The sequence below is a fragment of the Myodes glareolus genome, chromosome 21, assembly GCF_982192425.1.
Source record: "Myodes glareolus chromosome 21, mMyoGla1.1, whole genome shotgun sequence".
In the NCBI taxonomy this organism is placed as follows: Eukaryota; Metazoa; Chordata; class Mammalia; order Rodentia; family Cricetidae; genus Myodes; species Myodes glareolus.
In genome coordinates, this window is record NC_142046.1 from 47,910,570 (window position 1) to 47,936,002 (window position 25,433).

The 25,433-nt window shown below is 38.6% G+C and overlaps 1 protein-coding gene and 1 long non-coding RNA gene across 4 annotated transcripts in view; one reads left to right on the forward strand and one right to left on the reverse strand.

The window, feature by feature from the left end:
- LOC125394876 (sodium channel protein type 1 subunit alpha) overlaps positions 1-6,855 on the reverse strand; it is a 140,247-nt gene extending 133,392 nt beyond the window's left edge. For all 3 annotated transcript variants that reach the window (XM_087900027.1, XM_087900028.1, XM_087900026.1), the window contains exon 1: positions 6,720-6,855. The gene's annotated coding sequence lies outside the window, so the exon portion shown is untranslated. The remainder of the gene's footprint in view (positions 1-6,719) is intronic.
- A 257-nt stretch (positions 6,856-7,112) lies between these two features.
- Positions 7,113-25,433, forward strand: part of LOC148118722 (uncharacterized) — a 90,902-nt gene continuing 72,581 nt past the window's right edge. Inside the window, exon 1 of the long non-coding RNA XR_015735859.1 lies at positions 7,113-7,250. This is a non-coding gene — a long non-coding RNA (uncharacterized LOC148118722). The remainder of the gene's footprint in view (positions 7,251-25,433) is intronic.

The following is a 25,433-nucleotide window of genomic DNA, read 5'->3' on the forward strand; positions in this document are numbered from 1 at the left end:
TCATAAAAAGCACTCAAAGCTTTAACAGAGTCCATAGAGATAAAATCTTCATGGTAAATGATTCTACTTAGTCCTTTGATACTTAGTACCATTCTGGAAAAAGGCAGGTTTTCAGGAACAAAGATAGTGATATTCAAATATTTCTATTTTCAGGTCAAATTTAGTAATAATTTCATATAATGAGAATCATTGCTAAAACCTAATATGTACTGGGAACTTGACACCTCAGAGAAATTTCGTTACATTGATATTATTGCTGTGATCATCCAGCATAGAAAACCAAGACTTAGAAATCTTGATCATTTTGGCAAAGGAGAAGGTAAAATGTAGTATGCAAACTAACAATCTCTCTTCAAAGTAATAGTATCACCCTAGTACCATGGCATGTGTGTTTTATATAAATCTCTCATCAGTGACACATTATGGCTATGAAATTGACAAGTCTCCCGATCCAAGTTCAAGAGCAAAGTAGGAGATGATGCAGCAATTCCTCACTCGTCTGGATTACATCACACTGCACTTACTCAGATGCCATGGAAGAAACACATGTGGTCAATCCAAGGAGACATGCAAGTACAAGACAGACCTGCAGCCACAGTTCTGTCAAATCTGATGTGGGGCATGTGGCCAGGAAGGAAAAATGGCAAATGGTACCGCTTCTTATTTGGCTTGGAGTCTCAGATCTTCTATAGCGTGTGAAAAGATATGACTATGCTTGGAAATACTCTCACCTAGTCAACACATAAACTAAATTGCAGAGGAACATGGGATTTTTGGAGAAGTATCTCTCAGTCAGTCAGTGCCTTGCTATCCAGAAGTCTAAATTTATTTGCGAAAACTAAAAGAGCAGGATTGACAAACATGAGAGTTTGACAATGAGGATGTCCTGCCAAAGCTTCACGTTTCAAATATTATACTGAATGCTGTGGTTTTCGTTTTCTTAACTCTTTTTCAAACACACAAGTGCTTCCTGGCTCTGCTGGATATCTGTGAAGTCACAGATTCCATGAGAACATAGCGCTTTCTATGCTTTAATGCTTGCTTCTTAGAGTGTGGCTGTGGACCAACAGCACCTCCATCTTTGAGGAGCTTGTTGAAATTGTGTACCATGATCTCCCGAACAGAATGTGCATTTTGACAAGATGCCCCACAGGCGACACTGTTGGTTAACCACGGTGCTGTAGGGTACCATTGCAACAGGTACTCAAGACCTTAGTCCAGTTGATGCCATGATGTAAGTACCATCTAGACCGGAGGTTCTCAACCTTCCTAATGTTGCCACCCTTTGATATAGTTCTTCATGTTGTGGTGACACCTAATTATTTTTATTGCTACCTTAAAAATGAATTTTTGATGCTCTTACGAATTGTAATGTAAATATCTGATATAAAAGATTGCTTTAGGTTTCACCTGTTAAAGGATCGTTTGACCCTCCCCAGGTTGAGAACCACTAATTGAGGACTTAGAACTCAGCATGTAGGCAGCACCACCCGATGAAACAAAGACAAAACCCCAACCCATCAAAGGTCGTAGTTTTAGGAAAGTCCCTAAATGTACTAACATTGCTTTCCAGCTTCCGTAGTTCTGCCTCTGGCTAACTGTTTTTATTAACTAAGGAGTGTAAACTCAGGGTGTGGTTTTTTGCTTAAAAGCTCATCCTGAGAAAGGTTTGGGATTGTGTTGGTGTCCCAAACACCCAGTGGAGTCTCTGGCAGAATAATAAAGATTTTCTATTGGTCTAAACCCATGTCCAAGTAGCCTTTGCTGGTGGACACCCCACACCATTAGCCCAGTACCTTTACAGCTCTCATGAGTGCTTTTAACATTATTTTTATTACTTCTAAATTGGAATGCAAAGTATGGTTTTCATTATGACATTTACATACATATATATTACAAAATATTGTTCTTGTCCCTCCCCTCCCTGTTCTGCTTTACTTCCCTCTTTCCCCCTCCTTTTGTCTCCCTCATGCTCCTCCATAGACCTCCCTTCTGTATTTGTACCCCATGTGACCTAATGCTTTTAAGACTATGTACTTTTTTCTGTAATCCAGTATATGGAATTCAACCATTCCCTAGGCTCCTCTGCTCCAATCCAGAAACACCATCTCCTAATCTACTCTTTAAGTAACAGTTTGAAAATCAGTTCACCGTGGTGGCTATTTAAGTGAAAAAATAATATTCCGCTTTCTTTTTACCTAAGCACATTCTGCAAGGAGAAGAGATGTGAGCCATCATTTTTCTGAAATTTCCTATATATGTTCAAGTATATGAAATATGCTTTTCCAATGATGATACTACTGCTAAAGACAAAAAACCTGGGGCCATGTTTACTTGGAAATCAGAAGAAATATTGTGTGCTGGGAAGATAAAAGCAAGTTCTCATTGTTCCTTTCTACCAGTTAGAGAGAGTTTTCTATTTCCTAATATGGAACTAATATACTAGTAACATTTTGCTCATTGGATAAATTGTTACTAAATCCAAGTTAGAGAAGTTATATGGGTGGGCAAGGTACCTGTCTAAGGTACCTGATTGGTCTAATAAAGTGCTGAACATTCAATAGCTATGCAGAAGAGAGATGTGAGAGGCAGGCAGGCAGAGAGAATAAAGAGGAGGAGTGGTGCGGGAGAATTGTCTGTATTCTGTCAATCATGTTTTAAATAAACACTGATTGGCCAGGCAGGAGGCATAGGCGGGAAAACTAGACAGGAAGTGGAAATGATGCAAGGAGAGCAGGAGAATTCTGGGGAGGAGGAAGCTGATTCCTCCCACTCCTGCCCAGATCACCGAAGCAGCAGGATGTGAGCTGCCCCACTGAAAAAGGTACTGAGCCACATGGCCAAAATAGATCAGAAAAAAGGGTTAATCAAGATGTGAGAGTTAGCCAGTAAGAGGCTAGACCTAATGGGCCAATCAGCTTTATAACTTATAGAGATCTCAGTGTGATTTTTATCTGGGACTAAACAGCTGGGGGGCCGGGCAGGACAGAAACACAAACAAGTAAGCCTCCATCATGTTACAGAGGAGAAATCTAGATTTGGAGGAGGAGAGAATGAGGGAGGCACCAGGGGACAGAAGCCAGGCAGCCATCAGCCAGTCAGACATAGAGACAGCATGAAAGTAAGAAAAGGGAAAAGTCCCTGTGGCAAGAGTCAGATAAAGAGAAACAGGTTAATTTAAGTTAAAAGAGTTAGCCAGAAATGTGCCTAAGCTAGACTGAGCATTCAAAACTAATAATAAGTCTCTGTGTCATGATTTGGAATTAGTTGGTGACCCAAAAGAAAATGCCTGGTGCATTTGGCACCCCATATTGGGTGCCAGATGAAGAATTTATTCAATTATTCTTTATCAATAAAAGCTCAGGAGTCAGCTACGAGGGTAGGAACCTGATTGATCAGAGAAGTGGCAGAGAAGCGACCAATGACCTCCTTTCTCTCTAGTTCCTTGATCCAAAAGGAACGAGATCCAATCTAAGACCTGCCTTACTACTTCCTGTGTCTCTCTATCCTCACTCTTCCAAAACCTCTATGATTCATTTTGCTCAGCTAGTAGCTCACTCCACCCTCTGATTCAAAGCAAACTTTATTGTCAGTCTCAGGAGTGTCAGGATGCAATCAATATATCAGACAACAGGCTGCATAAGTCCTAAACTGAAAATCCTTGATCTCCTTAGTCCCTTAATGTTGTTGTGTATTAGCATCTGGATAAAAAGGTATGGAAAAATGGGCTACTGAATATGCTACATAAAAAAAATACGGAACTCTTGGATGTTTCAGGAGCAGCAGATAAGGCAGGGCTAAGAGGGGCAGAAGAAAAGAAAATATGAATTCCTATCTTTAATGAAATCCACTAAATCTAAAAGCCATTGGTTTAGCTAAGTATTTGGTAGGAGCTAGTAGTCAAGGGAGTCTGGTGCATCTGGGAGAACAGGAGGAACACAAAACAAGACATCAAGACAGAGGATGATGTAGAACTAGGTTCCTGAGAAACTGTGGAAAAAGTTGCATTTCCCCGGTCTGTGGGTACCTGATTGAACTACACCTGCATGCTTTCGAATATGATAGTGTCTAAATTTACTGCATTATTTATGTGGGCATAACTTTATTTTTATGTCAGTTTAACTTGCCAATTGGAGAAACAGTGCATTTCTTTCCTATTTAATATACTGTAAAGCTTAAGGCAAAGATAGCCTAAATTGGTGGTTGTCAGAATGGGAAGTGGGGACAGTTTGGCCTTTAGGAGATGTTTGTTAGTCTCCACCACAATTTCTAGTCATCGCAATGGAAAGTTGCCTCTGTTACCTGTGAGCAGAGGCAAGTGATATTGTTCGGTATTCTGCTATGCACAAGAAAGACCCATTGCTAAGAATTTATGACCCCAGACTTCAGTTAGGCCAAGACTAAACCTTGCCTTAGAACAACCACTTACTTTACAGAGTGAACTCAAGCTTCAAAGAGGCTATTGATGTATGCCAAGTCTCACTGAGAAAACTAAAGATATAAGTCCTCTAGTGCATTCCCAGTATGCCATGTAGCTTCTGAAAACTAGCATTCTACATGGAACTGATGGAAAATAAACACTCCTGTGAACACATTAGACTTTAGATATAGTACATAATTCTACAAATCTTTAAGACACAGCACAGCTAGCAAACATTAGGATGACCAGGCAAGGAGGAAAACAGAGAATTCAATTATGTAACACATATTTAGATATACTACAAGAGCCATTTTTTGTATTTGATCAAATAACAACCCAATATAGGGGATCTTCATGTGTTTCACAACTGCCTAGAACCTACATAGAGAAGTTCTACTCAGTATGTCTACAGTGAGGCCTGAAGATCTTCTTTCCTACATATTCCATGAAGATGCTGATATTGATAGCCAGACCACTGAGAACTACTGGCCTAGCATTTGATGGGGAGATGGCAAATGTTGGCCAAGGGTATAGGCATTTAAAACTCCAATGTCACTCTGTCACCTTTAGCATAGAGTGATTAATGTCAATTCACACAAAGGAATAAGCGGCAGGGCCCAAACCAATTTAGACCATATTTAATTCAAATTCTATAACATCCAAAAAGAAAGAAATCAGTATGTTTTTATTTTTTTACATAAAGGAAACAATTTCTCTTACAGAAGCCAGTATAGACAACATTAAAGTAAAACCAGAAACAATCTGAGGATGATAGTGACACCCGAAATATGTCTGTATATACATATACATGCATATTCCAGATGTATAGATATGATTACATATGTATTCCTTATTTTTAACATTTTATTTCTGACCCCAAGTTACCTCAGATGGGGCTCCTATGCCAAGTTGCATCTATTGACATCGTAAGATAAAATCAGGTCTTAAGGGAGCTGTAGCTGTCTCTTCAAATGATTTGGGAAAATGTGTACATCTTCAATCAATTACACACAGCACAAATGCAGTCGACTTCTACCTTAAGTGACCAACACCGCCTGCCCCCCCACATTAATCACAGTTAGCCCTGTGAAAATAACACCTAGGGAAACTGACTTCCACAACACTGATTTCCATTCTGTGATTTCAGCAATGCCCAGTGCTTCAGACAGTTCTCCGCAGTCTACCCAGAGAGCATGCTGTACTTAGCCCACCGTGCACCAGCGCGCACTTGGAGACACCCAAGCCAAAGATGAGTCAACTTTCTACTCAGCCCTTGGAGAGCATGGAGACAGTTGACAAAACCGTTAATTCCTTAACCCCTACCACGGACTCCAAATCACAGAATACTGCTTGCCAAAGACACATCGGAAGCCAAGCCCTCAAATGGGCTGCATTTACCCCCAACTTTTAAAACCCCTCTGTCTTTTGAAAGGAGGCGCACTCTGTTGTGCCATCACCTCCGGTTTAACTGAATGAATGTTCCCTGCCAATCTCCTACTGCTGCGGCAAACTCACTCTGCGGCTTGTCCTGCATTTTCTGCAGCATGCAACTCTGGGGCCGCCGTTTTTCCTGCAGCAGGACACGGTGTGAGAGAGTCTGAAACAGAATCAGTGCTATCCTGCTTTCACTCGTTACCCTTAGAGGAGTAACTGTTCCCCTCAAACCCGGGCTCGTCCCTCCAGATCTAAGCACAGCCTCTTCAGTGTTAACCCAAGGCAGTTAACCCAACCTCGTTCGGTGCTAGCATCAAATGACACACTGCTGCAGTGTTCATCTTGAGACTAAGTAGGCAGGATTTATTATCTGCGGAAGTCCCCCAAGTACCAGGTTACTCGAGCTCCATTCTTGTCACAAACAGGCGCGACGGCCGACGAGTACAGCAGACACAGAGCTCATTTCCAAGACAAGCAAATTCACAGTTAGAGACAAGGGCATCACAGCAGCCAAGACCTGCAGTAAATCTTTTCCGGCTCACAGAAATCTCTAACAATGCTCTCCTGCAACGCCTCAGATTAAACAGATCATATTTGGTTTTAACAGCAAATCAGCAGCATAAAAAAAGATGCTTGAATAGCAAATTTCAATTTATAATGCTTCTGCTCTTAATGCTGCGAACAGTGCAAGACTTCCAATGAATAATCAAGCATGCTGACAGAACTGGAGCCTCTTAGCAATGCCTACCTGCACCTCTCAGCCTGGCTGACAGGAACCTGCCAGGACCAAAGGCTAAAATAAATAAATAAATAAATAAAAAATAAAAATAAAAAAAATCACCGAATCATGCAAATAAGTATTTACCCCAAAAGATGTATGTAGTTAAAGTTCAGCTTCCTGCATCTTCCATAGCCCCTGAAGTGTTAATCTGAAGAAACAGTTCCATGAGTTTCCACAGGCCAGTCGTGAGTCTCCTACACTTGACCTAGACAGACTTACATAACGAAGCATCAGTGCTGGGGAGCTTGTACGATGTCATCACCAGCAAGAATAAGAAGTATTGGCAGCAGTAAGCAGGCGGGCAGGCTGGGATTTTGCATGGAAATCATGAGCCCTGCCTTGCTTTTCTTTTCTGAAAGGTTTTGGAAGGAGAGTTATGAATAGCCCAGAAGTAGGTCTCTCATCTTTGTGGGTGGGAAGCATGACCAGAAGCACGAAAGCTAAACCTTCCAGCAAGTGCAAGATAGCTCTCTTGGAGGGTGCAGTAAACCCGGGAGGAGGAATTGCCTTCTGTGAACTTCTAAACCATCACATCTGGAGTGAAGAGGACGGTAAAGCAGTGGAATAACACAGAGGATGCTGCTGAGAGCTTCGGTCTGCCTTTAACTCATTGTGGTGAGAGAGGGGGGATATGGTGATAAGAAGTGAGAGTTGGGGGTGCAGGTTGTTTAGCAGAGGATTAGCCAAAGGATTTCTCATACTTTAAACGCATTGTTTTAAGCAAGAGGATAGCAGAATTGCTCTTCTAGATAAAATTGAGACTATGCTGGGTATGGCTGTTTTATGCGTTTTAACTCCTGGGAACAGGTACATATCTCTGTGGTTTTCAGATAGATGTCAGACATCAAAATGAATTTTACTATCTATATTGAAATGCAGTTTATGATTTTTCTCATCAGATTTTTGCATATAAATAATCATTTTTAGACATTGAAAGCAATCTCTGTGAATACGTCAAGGGATTTCTTGTTTTATTTTATCTTTTTTGTTTTTTTTTAAAAGATGGTCTTAGTTAGATTCACTTCTTAATACCTGAGGAAATATTTTAAACAACAAAATGTATATATATATACTACTTGATTACCAATCAATTATCTCAAGTGCATGTAATACAGGTTGCATCCTTAAGACCTACAAACAGTAAATTCAGCCTTCCATCTGAGGATGATGATATTATATCAGCATATGATGACATCATATTACTTAATAATAAGTAAAATCACGGTTTTACATGGGTTGTAGATTAAGCTCTATAGTTTCTGAAGTGACTAAAATAGAGACGCAGCCATGCACTACTCAAAAATAACCACAGTGTTCTGTTCTTAGCTAGGAGTTTGCTGCTAATTTGTAACATTGAGACCAGGGTGAGGAAATGAGAGAATGTGGGTCTAGGAAAGACACAGTGATCTAAAGCCTTCTGTCAGTTAATTAGCAAGGAAACCTGCTATTAAATGAAGTCAGATGTATCTAAGCTGACACAGAAGAGGTGAATGGAACATGGTTTTCTTCAAGTCCACCTGGAGTACAGTAAATGTTTGTTTGTTGGTTTGATACCAGGACATGGGTGAGATTTATAAAGATTTATTTGTTTTTCCTCAGACAAACTATAAGGTCATTAAACCTTTGCTTTTTTTGCGGTAGTCTAGATTTTGGGAAAACAAGTTCTGTAGCAGATGGAATGAGAAATTGTCTGATTTCCCCCCCTCAAAACCATAAAGAACATTAAAGAGCATCCTGGCATAATATGGAGCTACATTGTCAAAGTCATGAGTTGTATTCTGAATATGAAGTGATAGAGACTGTGTCGATAGGGATTATGTAAGAGGCGTCCATGCTTTGAAGCATCGAGGACCAGGGAATAAATAACATAGGAAGTGGGGGGGTCTGGAAAATAGGTATCTCTTAAGAAAGTTCTGTCTCACATCGTTTGAAGAACACGAAAGACTCTTGTCGTCAGGAACAGTGCTTTTCACCCTCAGGTTTCTGCTGTTACGACAGTGCTTCCTGGACCTCATTGACTGTTTGCCAAAACAGTGGGATAAATAGGGTTTACAATGAATTAATGTACAGGGAGCTGCATCTCCTATGGGTTGGCAGAATTCTCTGTCAAAGAATTTTAAATTATCTATAGAACTATCACTAATATGTAAATTTAATACGTGCCTATGCTAACGAATGCTTCAGTAATTCTTATTTAGGAATTGGTCTTACAGTGTTTAAAGGAAAGCTTCCCCGATTAGATGGAGGCTGTACGAGTTTGGCCATATATCAGATAGAACGTGGTATTCACCACCTTACGACAAAAAAAATTTGCTTTTCCACAGTGATGCAGTCATCTGGAGGGAGGATTTCAGAGTAAAGCCTGCAAACTCCTTATCTTTCCTGGCCTGAGCTCGGTTTTCTTCCTCTGAACTCTTTTCAGCCCGCGGCTTTTGCCTTCCTATTTGTTCTGGTTTGGTGTTATGGTGCTTGGCATTGAACTCCAGCATGCATGTGGTAAGCAGCCATGTACCAATGAGCTGTACTCTGTTTTCGTCCTCCTTCTTGTTACCTCATAGCCTCAACATGGCTGCCTCACCACTGACATCTTGTCTAAACAAAGATAGAAAGACATGGGAAATGCTGAGTGTTAGGTACCAGCAGGTCAGTTGTTTCTCTAAGAACATTTCCAGAGGGCCATCCTGAGACTGATCTACATCTCATAGTGCTTAAACGTGTAAAATGCCTTTCAAAGGAATGTCAAGAATAACTGAGTGAGTTTTGCTATGCTATTGCCACATCCCACCAAAGCTTGGGATCTGTTTTTAAGGCCAATGTATTAGCGACTTTTATCATTGCTGTGACCAGGCATCTGACAAGAAAGTACTTAAAAAGTTAGTATCGGTTTACAGAAGGGATGGGGTCTTCCATCATAAGGAGACATGGTGGCATGAACTTTAGGCAGGTGATCACATGATGTCCAAAATAAGGAAGTGAAATGTAGTAAGTATCCCTGCTAGCTAGATTTAGATAGCTCCTGTTTCTTCAGTACAGGACCAGCCTATAGAAGCATCCACATTTAGGATGGGTCTTCGCATCTTAGTTAGCCCAATCCCCAACAGGCACACACCTAGCTGTCTGTGACATTGACAAGTTGAAGATCAAAATAAACCAGCTCACTCTCCTATACATTCTTCTTACTTTATAGTTTAGATTGCTGGTGAAATTGTAATGAATTTAGCAGGGCCTGAAAGTTTAAACATGCTTACATCTCAAAAGCACTAAGAAGTTTCTCATTGAAAAAACAAAAGACTTTATTTTTAATTGTGTGTTTGTATATGGTGGGGGTAGACCTAAATGTGAGTGCACTTAATCACAGAGACTGAAGGTGACAGACTTCCTAGAACTGAAGTTATGGGTATTTAGTTGCTAGTCCCCTAATGTGGGTGCTTTTATTTGAACTGGGATCCTATGAAAGAGCAAAATGGGCTCTTTAGTCCTGAAGCATCTCATTTTATAACTGTGACCTTCAGGTACACTTGTTCAAAGACTTCTTTATTAAAACAAAACAAAACTTACCAAGAGACAATAAATGGATTCTGAATTAAACCTTAACTCTCAGGATCTCTGTAATAAGTAAAATTCACCCTTGCAAATTTATCAACTAGACTTAAACCAAATATGCTGATCAGAGTTTCCTCTTTTAGTTTCTCCATATCTTTCCTACCCTCCAGATTCACTCCCTTTCTGTCTCTCATTAAAGAAGAGCAGGGTTCTAAGAATAACAAATGTGACAAAATAAAATATAATAAGATGAAACAAAAACTATTATATCACAGTTGAACACAGCAACTTCATCAGAGATCTGAGAATGATATAATATTACCTATGTAAACAGAACTTGCAGAGCGAGCAACTCCCAAAACCATAGAAATGACAGAAACAGCTGGCTACTTGGACAGAACCCAAGGTTCCTCTGTAATGTTGGTGCCTCCATTTTTAGCCTCCAGGCCTAGAATATCTCATAGACTTTTCTCTGAAGAAAAATTTTTTGAAGGACCCTCCTACTCTGTCTTGATAAAGTTCAGCAGTTGTTTTCTTTCTTGGGCTATTTGTCCAGATTGGACAGAATGCTGTTAGCAGTTGAGACAAGGGTAGTTTCTTGTCCAGCTTTGGCCACAAGGAAAGCAAACTCCACATGGAGGTTCTCTGATGCGCATCATCCTTTTGTGAAGTAGATCGGTGCTGTTAGGAGTAGACGTGTCTCATTGTCATGAAACACCTTATGTTAGTAAAATATTTAAAATGCCATGCTCTATAGGTCTTTGAAGTGATTGAAGATGGCCTATTTGTCTAAAATGCATGTCTTTATGATCTTGAAAACATACCTAACATGAATATAAGTTTGATAATTATAGATGATTATTAATCTGTATTTTTCATTATCCTAAATAGTTCTTAAGGATTAAAAATTTGCATTACCTTTTTAAATGAGCTACATAATTATAGCAAGTAATGTACCTTAAGCAAGAATGAGAACATATATTCAGTATAACAAAAATAATATTAAATTTGTATTAATATACAAAAACCCAAACCAATGTAAAATATTTGAGACTAGTGGTTGTTCAAAAGCAGACTCAATAATCCACCCTTTTATCCCATCATTTCTATACTATATTCCCACATTTTCCTTTCAGAAAGAGATCCCTGAATTTAATCTCCTTTATTTAGTTTTCTCATTGACATTGACCAGTAACAGTTTGTAACCTTTCCCCCAAAATATTGACAAACATCCATAACCCACCAAACAGCAAAAAAAAAAAAAAAAACCAACCAAACAAACAAAAAAAACGCCCCCACTCCAATTCTTGGGAATGTGGGCATCATGTTCTACGAACATCTATGGTTTCCTGTGGTTTGGGGCCATGGTCATCATAAGGTGACCTTAAGAAAATTGGGAGATAAAACTTTGACATCGAAGTTGGACAAGACAAATCAGAAGAAGGAAAAGATTCCAAGAGAAGGAACAGAAACCGGGGCCCAAAATTGTTTAGATTCAGAAGTCCCATAAAAGCACAAATCTGAAAGACATAATATATGCACAAAGGATCAGGTACAGACCTGTGTGGGCCCTGAGCCTGCTGCTGCATTCTCTGTGAGTTCACATGAGCTTTGATCTGGTTGATTGAGAGGGCCTTGTATTCTCACTGTTCTCCATTTCCTCTGGCTCTTAAACTCCTTCTGCCTCCTCTTCCAACTTTTCACCCTTTTATAAGTGAGAAGAAGAAAGAGGGTGAGAATATTGGGCAGAGACAAAGGCGTGCTAGTCATAACAGATATTTGCTGGAATGTATTTAATTCTTTACAAACCCCTAATTTATCTGCCTCTTAGAAACCTGGGTTATTACCACCAACCTGACATTTGTAAAATCCTTATGAATATGATCCCGTATCTCCATGAGACCAGGGTCCAGATGGCATCTTTTATGGAACCCTGTGTGCCTTTGTCTTGTTACATGGTAGTATTCTGTTAACTTGCTGTAGAATTACATAAACCTGAGGTGAAATATGTGTGGAAGTCTCTAATTCTACTAGAAAATATTGCACAGAATCTGGGAGAGCTCAACCCCCAACTTGAAATGTTGATTGATGTTCTTAATTTCAGTGGTGGGGTCAGGCTCGTGAAATGGTGATGATGAGATAGTTCACAAAGCGTTGCTCTGACATTATTGTGAGCAACAATTAGTCCCAAGATGCCTTTTATTTTGGGGATGGCAATCTTAGAAGTGATTTTGCAACTAGATGAACAGCTGCAAATATCTTCAGATTTGAAAGCACTTTTATTTCTGCAAGACTGGCAAAAAGATTCCAAATATGAACGATTTTGCACCTATGAGGAACTATTATGTCAGCATACTTAGTTGTGTATGATAAAATTGCCTCTATTTTCTGTGGCAATGTACATTACACATCAATCAATAACAGCACCCAGAGACTGAAGAAACTCTGGCTTTGATGTTTTCCAACGTATTTAACATGAAAAAACAGCAAAAAAGAAGAAATTTCCTTTTACTAATGTTTTTCAACATATTTTGAAAACATATTGAAATATATAATCTTCCTTAAGTGATGGAAGTCAACCTTGAATTGTAAGACAACAGTAGATTAATGTATAATCTTTGAGCCCTAGTAAATTGTGTTTTATATAATAAATAATTTAAAAATACTGTGTTCATGAATATTCAAAATCATTACGCTATATAATTTTATATGCGTGTGTACATGTGTTTGCATATGTGCAAGTGCATATGAACACATGTGGGTGTCGGTGTATGTACATGAATGCATATGTATGTGGAGGCCAGAAATTAACCTTGGATGTCCTTGCTCAGGAGTCTTCAGACTTGGTTCCTCAGATGTCATATTCACGACTCTGTCGCTCACCAAGTATGCTAATCTGATTGACCAGTGGAACCCCAGTCTGTCTCCCTTTCCCAAGCCTAGATTTACAAGTGTGTGTCACCATGCCTGCCTTTTGTTCTGTAGGCTCTAGGACTTCAACTCATGTCCTTATGTAAAGCAAATATCTTACTGACTGTGGTGTCCCTCAACCCTGTAGCTTCTTTTTACACAGATGACTTTATTTTGTGTTTTGCAATGTTTTTGTGTGTGTATGGGTGTTTTGTCTGTGTGTGCACCACATACATGCAACCGTCAGAGAGCAGAAGCAGGTGATAGATTCCCTGAGACTTGAGTTACAGATGATTGAAAGCAGCCATGTGGGTATTGGAGATAGAATATGGGTCCTCTGGAAGAGCAGCCAGTGCTCTTAATTACCGAGCCTTCCCTTTACCCCATGACTGCTTAATATGTGCTTATTGTATAGAATAAAGAATAGAAAACTATTACTTAGAGGAAATCTACATCTTGACTATATTTTGTCTGTATTCCTGCTTACTTAGTATCAAAGCAAACTTTGCAAGATTGTGGGGACAGTAAGACCTCTCTGGCATGTAAACTTAGTGGGAAAATTTATTCAGTGGGACTATCACATGCCTCTGATAGTGGTCACTTCTACCCCTCTTAATACCCTCCTATAAACATAAGAATTTTCATCTCTAATGGTCCCAAAGAAATCTGAATCTAACCAGGTAAATCATCAGATTCAAGCACATTAAAAATATTCTGTTTGAATTTCATGACTAACCCTTTTCTACATTCACTTATCTGTTGCATGAAAGGTAGAAAGTTTGAGTTTCCCTTCTTCACTGGGGAATGCCACACACATTCATTATACATTCTAACTAATAACCCAGTGGCTGCGTTTTAAAGTATCTTTGCGTCTGGTGATCTTTTTTTTTTTCTTTTGGTGGGCTCTTTACATGATATGTTATCATATGGGACATGCAGATTCCAGCTGCAAGGCACTGGCCAGCTTCTTTTGTCATGCTATTACAGTCTGGGTAAACTTACACAGTTACGCTGGTCCTCACTAAAGTTAGTCTCTACAGTGAGCCTAGCAGCCTTCACTTTTGCTTCTGCCACACATTCATTCTTGGCCAATATCCCTCCTATCACCAAAGGAGCAGGTTTAATCATTGGATTGGATTGTCCAACCTGTATCCAAGAAGAATCCAGTGAGCTCTCAAATGTCCTAGACTATTGACAATTGAGAGAGAGCCAATGGTTGTCATGTTCCCTTCATATCATAGAAAAAGTGAACACAGGTCAGTCACCCACATTGAAAAACACAGTACCTCAGCCATTCACACATGGACCTAATTTTGATGATTGCTTTGCACACATTTTATGTATTTACAATTACAGCCACCCAGGCTTAACATACCTGCCTAAACATATTATAATTGTATCTTTGTATTAAGAAATCGATAGTACCATTTTGATACATTTAGAGAATGATAAAATGCCCACAGCTCGTTTTTAGTACTTTTTATTAGAAAGTGAAAAGGCCAACCATATTCTTAACTGGATTATATATTTATATTCTCTGTTTCAATTTATACATGCGCTCATTTTGGGTTAATGACTTGTGCTCTAGACTATGGGAAATCTGTTTTCTTGCATATGTTATTCTATGCTCCTCCATGCTGTTATTAAAGGTGCATATGCCTCACTTCCGATAATCTTAACTGCTGTGCACCCTCCTTACCTAGCAGCAAAGAAAGATCCTTGATTATCCATAGCCTCTTTTATCTTCTAGAAGCCCATGATACAATCATTTTGGAATACTTGGCTCTTGCTAGTTTATGAAAGGCATGGACAATATCAGCATTGGTCATTCAAGACTGAGGACTGGAAGAGCAAAATAATTGGATTTTAGAAAAGAATAAGATTGCTTCATCCTTTGCTGGTCTAAGGGATCTTGGGAAAAGGAAATTTGGGCAGAGAAACGGAGGTAGAAATATTACACAAGAAGATGAAGTTACTCTTTTGTGGAGGAAAGAACTATTCCAAAACAAGAAGGAATAGGAGAGTTTATGCAGAGCTAAGGGTTTGTGCATTATCGTGATTAATCACAGGGACAGCTGCCAAGTTTCCATCATGAAAATAATCTCCAGGAGAATCCATCAGGTTCTATTGCCTATTAATTTCTCTTGATGTATTTTATTTGGCATCTTCAATGACAGAATATACTTGTTCATATCTTAAGTGAAGGTTAAAAGACAAAGTTCATTAAAGTAATGATTCATATATGATATTTAAGAATCGAGCAATGATATTGCTCCAGAAAATTATGAAAATTTAGTCTTTGTAGGGGTTTACACCATGTCCTTGAAATATCTAATTATATGACTTGAAATTTTCACTTAGTACATATTGATTGCTAGTGCTTTGGCTGATATTCATTATTTATCAAGAAATTATGGAAGGAGGCAATGTGGTATGGGAGTACACATTCTTACTTTAAAATAATTCTGCATTTACCATTAAATATTTTCTTCTTATATAACTTTGAATATTTCCCGTCTGTAAATGTGTGTAGTCAAGAAAAATAAAAGTGAGACTAAACATAAATGTATTTTAAACCTCTCAAGTTCTAAGTTTTTAAAAATGCAACGTTCTTCCATTTTATTCCTTTAAACAAACACACTCACAATGAATAAGCCACACAATTAAAATCATTTCCCCTTCCAGGCAGCAGGGGAATTTTCCTAGGTCTGCAGATCGGCTTTTAGCCTAGTTAAAACTTAACACCCAAACCAGCTTTTCAAAGAAATATAATGAGATAAAGAACACTCTAAAAGGATGCTTCCTTTTTGTTCCTGGCATGACGTGCAAAGAATCTTGAAGTAAGACTAATAATAGATCGATCACAGGGCAGTGCAGTGTTTCACACTGCAATTGCTTTTGACCTAACCGACCTTCAGTGAATAATAGGTATTCAATTCTTTCCCCTGGAACTGGCCTAGGTGCAGCTTCCTTATGAAGAACAAACACTGTCTCCCATGGGAGGTCAGATATGAAGGGATGATTGCTGGCTCTTGCAACTGTAGCATCTCTTCTTGATTCACCAGTTGGTAGACTGAGTTGAAGTGAGTTAATGAATAAAGCTGCTTTGGCCTAAGACAGGCAGAATAAAGTAAGGTGGAAATTCCAAGCAAATAGAGGAGGAAAGAAGGCAGGGTCACAGAGATGCCATGTAGCTGCTAAAGGAGAAAGATGCTGGGAACCTTGTTGGTAAACCATGAGCTTCATGATAAAACATAAAATAATTAAAATGGGTTAATTTAATATGTAAGAGTTACTTAATAAGATAGCTTACAACCAAGCAGTGTTTTAATTAATACAATTTCTGTGTGATTATTTCAGGTCCGGGCGGCCAGGAAATGTACGAGCAGTCTCCGCCTACATATCTTGTGGTACTCACTAGGCATATATAAGACTAGAATGTATATCACAGGTGCCTAATAAGCTTGCATGTATTTTGTTCAGCTCTTAGAGCAGTGACCTGGACAAGCAGTCATCCCTGGTGTTCATAGGTAATTGGTCCTAGGAGTCTCCACATTTCCCCAGATTTGTAGATGGTTCTTTGTTATTTGCACACTGCCTATAAGTGCTTACTTACATACTTTCAATCATCCCTTAAATAACTTACAATGGTTAATAGCAAAAAAGTGACTACACGCGATCTAAGAAATAGGGATTTTGGTCATTAATGTCTATAGCTATGGAGGCTCCAGTGAGATTTTTATGTACTTTCTGCCACCATGAAGGCAACTGTAGATACCTTCACTCATTGATTTGGATTTACTGTGGTTTTTTTTCTCTAAAGAAATGATAAACATGCATGTATAATTGTGTTTTATGACACCATTATTGCCATTATCATCATTATCATCATTATTATTTTATTTGTTATTATCTGAGGTCTGAAGAGATGGTTCAGCAGTCAAGGACATTTATTGCTCTGGTGGAAGATCCAGGTTTGGTTCTCAGTACCCACTTTGGGTATTTCACAACCATCTATGATTTCAAATCCAGAGAATCTAATACTCTCCTCTGTCCTGCATGGGTACCTGCACACACCTGATACATATGACTCACACAGACACACACAAGCACACACACACTTAGAAGTAAAATATATACACAAATAAATGCTTCATTTTCTTCCTTGCAGAAAGTGCTCAGTGGAGATTCAGAAAAATGACTGTCTTCCACATTGACTTAATAACTTCCCAAGATGGTGTTATAAACACTATAATGTGCCCTTTACTCCAAAACTATCAAATCTTGGATATGCTTAATAATAGACTTTAATGCTTTAGTGTCTGCCAAAAATACTAATGTTTAACATTCATGTGGAATATTTCACCAATGTTTCTATCTATAGTGTTCAGTGTTGCTGTTGTAGCAAAGGAAATATTCCTAAGACACTAGATATTTTCTATATGTGTGCAACATGTGACTTTTAAATGTGGTTGTTAATAAGGTATATTAGGGTCCTTGACTGGTCTGATCTTTCTTCTTGGTGTAGTCTGACTGTGATGTGCTTCATGCTGTGTGGCATGTCTCATATAATTCTGTCCATTCTCTGTCTAGTGTTAGAAAAGGAAAGAGGGCTTTAGAGATGGCTCTGCAGTTACAAGAACTTGCTCTTGCAGAGAACCTGGTCTCAGTTTCCAGCACTGGCACTGGGCAGCTTACAAATTTCTGTAACAACAATTTTAGAGGATCCTATACCCTCTTCTGGCCTCCTGGGGTCTACACACATGCAATGCAAATACATACATGCAGGAACACATATGTACATAAAATGAATCAGTGACTAAACAAATAAACAAGCCAATAAATAAGATTTATTACTTCTTACTATTTCTTACAAATAAATGATAACAAAAGAAAAATGGCATATGTAGCATCATCTCCTACCTAATCCTCAGTAGATGACAAAATGTAAACAAATCAGTCTTTTTTTGTAATATCTTTGATCCAAGATTTAGAATGTCACAAGAATTAGATGATACTTCCTAAGAGATTTGTTCCAAATGAGTACCACATGTAGGAACCGAGCTCCACATGTGTGGTAATGACTCAGTGACTTGTGTGACCCAACAACATAGTGACACCTGTTCTGTCACTGAAGAACCCTCTTTGCCTTTTAAATTAGGACAGATTCATGACCTTGCATTCATTAAGGATACTAAACAAGGGCCACTATTTATTGATTCTGTTCTACCTCTAAGAAACTTTTCCTGATTCTTTGGCTAAGATCTGTGTGTAGAAAAAGAAAATGTCAATTATTTCCTGTCTGTTCTTCACTATATTCTGTTTAGATTTATTAGATTCACTAGCAACATCTTTCTTGATCCTGCATAACAAGTTGGAGCCATATCTGAAATGCTAAATTCTAAGAGTAACTTTTGTAATTTCCTCCCTCTTGTCAAGAATACAGAGAAGATAACCCCCCTCTGCTAAGATGGGGGAGGTGGAATGTCCTTACAGACTGTTTTGTTCTCAGAACTCTTTAAACGAGAGAGAGTAGAAGCAGACAATTGATGTGAACACGAGAAACACCCAGTATGAGTTAATCTGTGTCCACACAGAGCTTTTGCGTTATGTTATTTTTCTTTTCTCTACATCACCTCCACCCCCTTGTTTTTATTTGTTTGTTTGTTTGCTTTTGAGACAAGATTTCTCTGTGTAACCGTCCTGGCTGTCCTGGAACTCTCTTTGTAAACCAGGATGTGCTTGAACTCAGACTGTCTCTGTCTACCCAGTGCTGGGATTAGAGTCGTGCATCATCACCCCTGGGCTGCTTTATCATTCTTAATTTTTTTGTTTGTTTTGTTTGTTGTTGTTGTTTGTTTTTTGAGACAGGGTTCTCTGTGTAGCTTTGGTGCCTGTCTTGGAACTAGCTCTTGAAGACCAGGCTGGTCTCGAATTTACAGAGATCCACCTGCCTCTGCCTCCTGAGTGCTGGGATTAAAGGCCTGTGTCATTATCACCTGACTCATTCTTAATCTTAAAGTATCTGCTATCTTCTTCTAGAGTAAAAAAATCAGCTAGCAAATACTTTGTACACTGCAAACATATCCAGGCACTATAGGAAAACAAAACAAAGCAAAAGCAAAACAACAACAAAACCAAGATATATTTCTAAGATAATTTTGGTTAATTGGAGATATCTGATGAGTATCTAGGCAACTTATCTTCATATTATTTACATTTCTAAGTCATATCTATGTAAAAGTAATGTCCCTTTATTTAGAAAAGCCTAGGAATCAGATGTTGGAGACAGGTACACATGACCATGTTTTGTTTGTTTTTCTCTAATATGAAATACCCCTTCACACAAAATTTCATATCAATACTAATCTTGTTTCAAGGAAAGGATAAACTATTATAAAGCTTTTTTATATATTGGACCAATTAAAATAGACCATCTGGACCAAGATCCTTCTATCTGCAAACTTTTTTTTTTTTTTTTTTTTTTTTTTTTGGTTTTTCAAGACAGGAATTCTCTGTAGCTTTGGAGCCTGTCCTCCCTTCCTGGAGCTAGCTCTTGTAGACCAATCTGACCTCAAACTCACAAAGATTCACCTGACTCTGACTCCCAAGTGCGGGAATCCATTTGCATACTTCTATAAACTGATTATAGGCTTTGCTCCCCTTTAAAACCTCATGAGTTTTTCTTATTGTCGTTATGTGAAGGACAACTTCAGTGGTCATTCTCCAGCAAGTGATAGGATTGAATGGACAAACCACCTCTCCTGACTTTAGGATAATCAAGAAGATGTCTTACTTTCTATCTTCCAAAAAAACAGTGAGCAAATGATTCTGCTTATGCCAACTTTGTCTCTCAATACTGAGAAATTGAGCAAGCTCAATGTAAGGGTGCAAACCGTGGCCAAACACTGTTACTTTGATGATGGAGCTCTGCTGGGTCCTTACATGGACTGTTGGGAGTCCAAATTTTCTATGTTTTCCTATGTAGACTTCTTACAAATTTGAATTTAAAAAAAAGCCCTTGTGACCTAATACATTTGTTTAAGTGGGCCAGAGTTGTTCTCTAAAGCTTGTCACTGACTACTTATCATTTATTTATTTATTTATCCATTTTTTAATATATTACCTTCTGGCCAAAGTTTCCGTGTCTATTACTCAGTACAAAAAATCAAGTCCAAGTGCATCAAAGATCTTCACATAAAACCAGATGCACTGAACCTAATAGAATAGAAAGTGGGAAATAGCCTTGAACGTATTGACACAGGAGACAACTTCCTGAACAGGACATCAATAACTAGATACCAATAACACCAATAACTAGAATCACCAATTAATAAATGGAATCTCATAAAACTGAAAAACAGTAAAATTACATATAACAAAACAGGTATAAACCAAGAATTAAAGTTACAATATTTATATCTACTTTATCTTTTATCATAACAAGGAAAACTGTATTATTATTATCTATTCCTCAACTTCATCAAAGACTCCAGAAAGATATATTACCTGAGTAAACAGGAAGTGCATTGTATACAACTTCTAAAACTCTAGAAATGACAGTGACATTTTGCTGCCTGGACAGTCACCCAAAGTGCTTCTGTACTTGACTTTTTCCTTTGCATCTTTTAATATTCTTTTTTTCTTATGTATGTTTAGTGTTTTGATTATTATGTAGTGAGGGGACTTTTTTTCCTGGTCCAATCTCTTTGGTGTTTTGTGAGCTTCTTGTCTTTTTTATAAGCATTTCCTTCTTTAGGTTGGATAATTTTCTTCTATGGTTTTGCTAAAAGTATTTCTGGGCCTGTGAGCTGGGATCCTTTTCCTTATTCTATTCGTACTATTCTTTGGTTTGGTCTTTTCCTAGTGTTCCACATTTTGGATGCTTAGTATCAGGAATTTTTAGATTTAGCATTTGCTTTGACCAATGTATCCATTTCATCTATCATATCTTCAATGCCTGAGAGTCTGTCTTCCATTTCTCATTCTGCTGGTGATGCTTGTATCTGTGGTTCCTGTTATGTTTCCTAGATTTTCCATTTCCAGAATTTCCCCATCTTTGTTTTCTTTATTGCTTCTATTTCATTTTCAGCTCTCGAACAGTTTTATTTGTTGTCTTTTCCTTCAGTTGTTCTTTTTGGGGGGGCTTTCTTTAAGGGATCCATTCATTTTCTCTTTGATGACCCTTATCTTCTTCATAAGTTGGCTTTGAAATTGCTTTCTTGTGCTGCAGCTGGTTTGGAATATTCAGAAGTTGTTCCAGCAGGACAATTGGGTTCAGATGGTGACTGACTATTGTTGATTGAGTTCTTGCACTGCAGTCTAGGAATTCAGGTTTGGGGTAATGAGAGTGAGAGGTGCTGATTTCTGAGTTTGTCGTTGTTGGTTGGCTGTTTGGTTCCTTGGTTTTTGTTTCCTCTTTCGTCTTCAGGATCTTGTGGTTTGGATATCTAACAGCTGGTATGACCTCTGGTTTATCAGGGCGTTCCCATCAGAGTTGGAGGGGAGGACTTCTGGTGACTTTGGTCCAGCAGGGGTTTTGTGTCCAAGTTGGAGGGTGGACACCGTGAAAAGGAGTAGAGTGAATATTGAGAATAGTGTCTAGTGTCAGGTGGCACTGAGAGACTGGTGGAGGTCCTCAGGTGTGCTGTCTATCTGGAGTTCTGATGACTGTATGGACTCTGGTCCAGCAGTGAATCGCTGCCTGAGTTTGCCTGTCTGTTTTTTCCAGCTGGTGTGCTCTGTACCTTTTCTTCTGACTGGCATGGACAGTTGTTCTTTTGAGTGGTGTGGCTTTTACTTAAGTGGAGATATCTGTCTGAGGTGAGTGGAGGTGGGGCTCAGCGGGGCAGATGATGAGGTAGGAAGAGGTGGCAGTGGGTTGGATCTTTGGGATCCCAACTTTTTCCTAAGTGCACTTCTACTTATTTTTCTATTTTAAATTGAACTTTATTTTTTGTGAGTTGGTATCTTGTATGCATGTACATCTGTGTACCAAGTGCATGACTAGTACTTGAGGAAGCCAGAAGAGGGCATCAGATCCCTCGTAATTGGAGTTAGAAACAGTTTTGAACTATAAAATGCATGCTGGGAATTGAAACTTGAATCCTCTGGAAGAGCAGCTGTCAACTCTCATCCACTGAGTGATCTCTCTAGTTTATCACTGAATAACTTTAACTGAGATACATCATTTTTTTAAAACTGTAACTCAGTATTCTTAATGAATTTTATAAGTGTAATTTCTACAACTATTCTTTTGGGTAAAAACACATTCCGGGACCTTCCCACAAAGGAATTTGATATTAATTTATATTTTAGGCACAATTAAAGAGAAAACTGAAATAACTTATCAATTTCTGTTAATGCTAAAAGTGCTTAGTTGCTTATAAAGAACACATGTTTTGATGACTGAGCAGGACAAGGAGACCTGCAGGCATGTCTGGGGTGGCCTGCCTTGGGAACAGAGGAGAAAGCACAGGCCCACCTGCTGCCTTGTGGCACCGGGCAGTTAGGTACTGTTACAGTGAGCAAATATATGATGTGTTGTGAGAGAGAAAGAGACAGAATGGTTCGTGTCTTGTGGTCAGAGGCAGATCTGAAGAGGCAAAGCGGTGAGGATGGACTCAAATAAGTGAGAATGGACAGTGGGGAAGGTACTCAAGAATGGCCAAGTACTGGCAATACACACAGTCAAAGTGCAGATGCAGAAAGGCGTATAAGGTGGCAGCGCTGACAGAGATCCCAGGATTGAAGGGAGAACTGAACTGCTAATACCAGCTGAAGTCAAGATAAATAGTACCAGAATAATTAGTCTGGACTAATCCTGTTTGAAATAGGAACCAATCAAGGATTATTAGTTGGTATCAATTTTACTAACATTGGGCATAACAGATATTAAATATTAAATAATGCATTGACAATAGAAAGGTTGTGCCATAACCCAGATGTGAGGAAATGAACACCTTAGCTGGGATGTTGATAGTGAATATAGACATTAGAGACCCTCAAACGGTTTTGTTGTGTTGTCTTTACATAGAACGTGTTATCACATATTACTTTGTTGATATCAGATAAAGTCCCAACAGTAGCCAAAATGGTTCTTACAATTTCATTTAAACTACCTGTCAATAATAATTAGCTTCATTAAATTTTTTTCTTGGCCCTTTCTAATGCAGGTGATGTTCAATTCATTCTCTTGCTCTGAATTGGATTATTTGTTTGTTGTTGAGCAGAAGTCAATGGCGATAGTGAACATGCTTGTCTGATTCTAGTTCCTGATGTGATTGTCATGCAACATTTCAATGGAAAACTCTCAATTTCCCTCTTTGGGGTGATGCTAGCCATGGACTTGTTTTAAACTGGCTTTATTTTGCTGAGACACATTTCTTCTATCTGTAATTTGTTGAGATTTATCATAGAATGGTGTATAAACCCCAGAAGTTCTAATACACTTACTAGGTCCAGATCTTCTGAGGATCTTCCTTTCTGGTAGACATTGTTTCTTGGCTGTCAGCTTTATTGGCTCTTTTCTATACTTTTTCATCTCTATTGTCACAAAAATTCCATAAAATTTGTCCCCAATGAGAATGAAAAGTTTGTAAGAGAATCTGAAAAAACTGTAGACAAAGCAAACTTGCTTAAAGTCTCAGGGGCAGCAACAGCAGGCTTCTTGAGGGTCCTGGGAAGAAGTACTGAAAATAAGAGCGAGGAAGGTGACAAAGAAAATAGTCATACAGATTATGGCAGAATTAGAAGCACAAAATGACTGAAATGGCTAACCAAACAAAACCCCCCAGAGAAGACAGACATCAGCCTTGTCAAATAAAAGTATAAAGCCAACTCTACTCATTTCCTGACATAGTACATTGTTTTCTTTATGGAATTTGAAAACTGAATTTATCTCCCCCCACCACCAGAATAAAATAGCATTTGTTACATAGTATCTGAAACTAGATTTATCAGGAATAAATTTACTCACATGATAGACATGTAGAGAACAAGAAGGATACAGAAAAGAACATATTTGAATAATGTACATTAAGATTGAGTCTGAAACATTCACAGTAGGCTTACGTCTTGTATGTTTTCCTGTTGCTGACTTCTTTTTTGACGCTGAAATCTGCTTCACAGGCCAGCAGATGGAGACATTGGACAAGCATTTTGAAACTTAAAGGTCACCCCAGAACCACGATTTCCCTCTGTACTCACTTAGTACCTAAAGAGTAATAATGTATCACACATGCATAAAGACTAGTAAATTGTTATAATGTTGGACAGTTAGCAACTGGTGGAGGATGTACAGGAAAGACTGGTTGTTTGTGTGTGGGAGAGGTCAGTTCTATAAGACAGGACACTGGTAAGCTCTTTGGTTACCTTGGACCATGGGAAACTCATGAAATCCCAGTTTCCCAAGTGTTATGACTAAGAGTGTGAGTCACAATGTCGTCCCCTCCCACCACTATAATATCTTTATTTAAAATTCGACACACAGAAAGTCTGGGAGGATAGTTTGAAAACAGGAGGTAATGTAACTCTCCCCCCTCCTATGATGTCTAAGCACAAACGTCTTTATAGACGTAATGTCAAGTCTCTGTGACTTTAAATTTCCCCTTTGCACTTTTCCAGTTCTGGTATTTACTCTCCATGCCAATCTGTATTTAGGGACAGAGGGCAGAAACAGGACAATGGGCTCTGTTGTTATTACTGTCATCACAGGAGGGTAAACCGCTGTTATTTTCCTTGAATATCTTTTCTTTTAGTCTGGAATCCTCGATGTCTAAGACATTGAAATTACAGATGGTTTCATAAATGGAAGCAAAGAAGGAAGGAAACAGGAGTACACAGAGCAGCTCCAAGATGTGTTTTGGTGTACCCTTCTCTGGATTTCTATTTTAAGGATTTTATTGCAACGAATCAAATACTCCACAGTTAGGAATAAATTTTTTTCATCTGTGAGGAAGACAGGATATTTAGAAAATTGTCCTGCTATTAAGAAGCAGCTCAACACTTGCTTTTTAAAATATTATTTTATTTTTCAAAGTTCTTCTGTTGTTCTTGGCTCTTTGGATTACCGGTCCTGACTCATTGAGAGGTATGACACTCTCGTGTCAAAGAGATCTAGACACAGAAAGATAACTATCTTATGTACTTACTCATAAGTGGTTTTTCAACATAAAGCAAAGAAAACAAGCCTACGAATCACAATCCCAGAGAACCTAGACAATAATGAGGACCCAAAGTGAGACATACATGAATCTAATCTTCATGGGAAGTAGAAAAAGACAAGATTTCCTATGTAAATTAGGAGCATGGGGACCATGGAAGAGGGTTGAAGGGGAGGAGAGA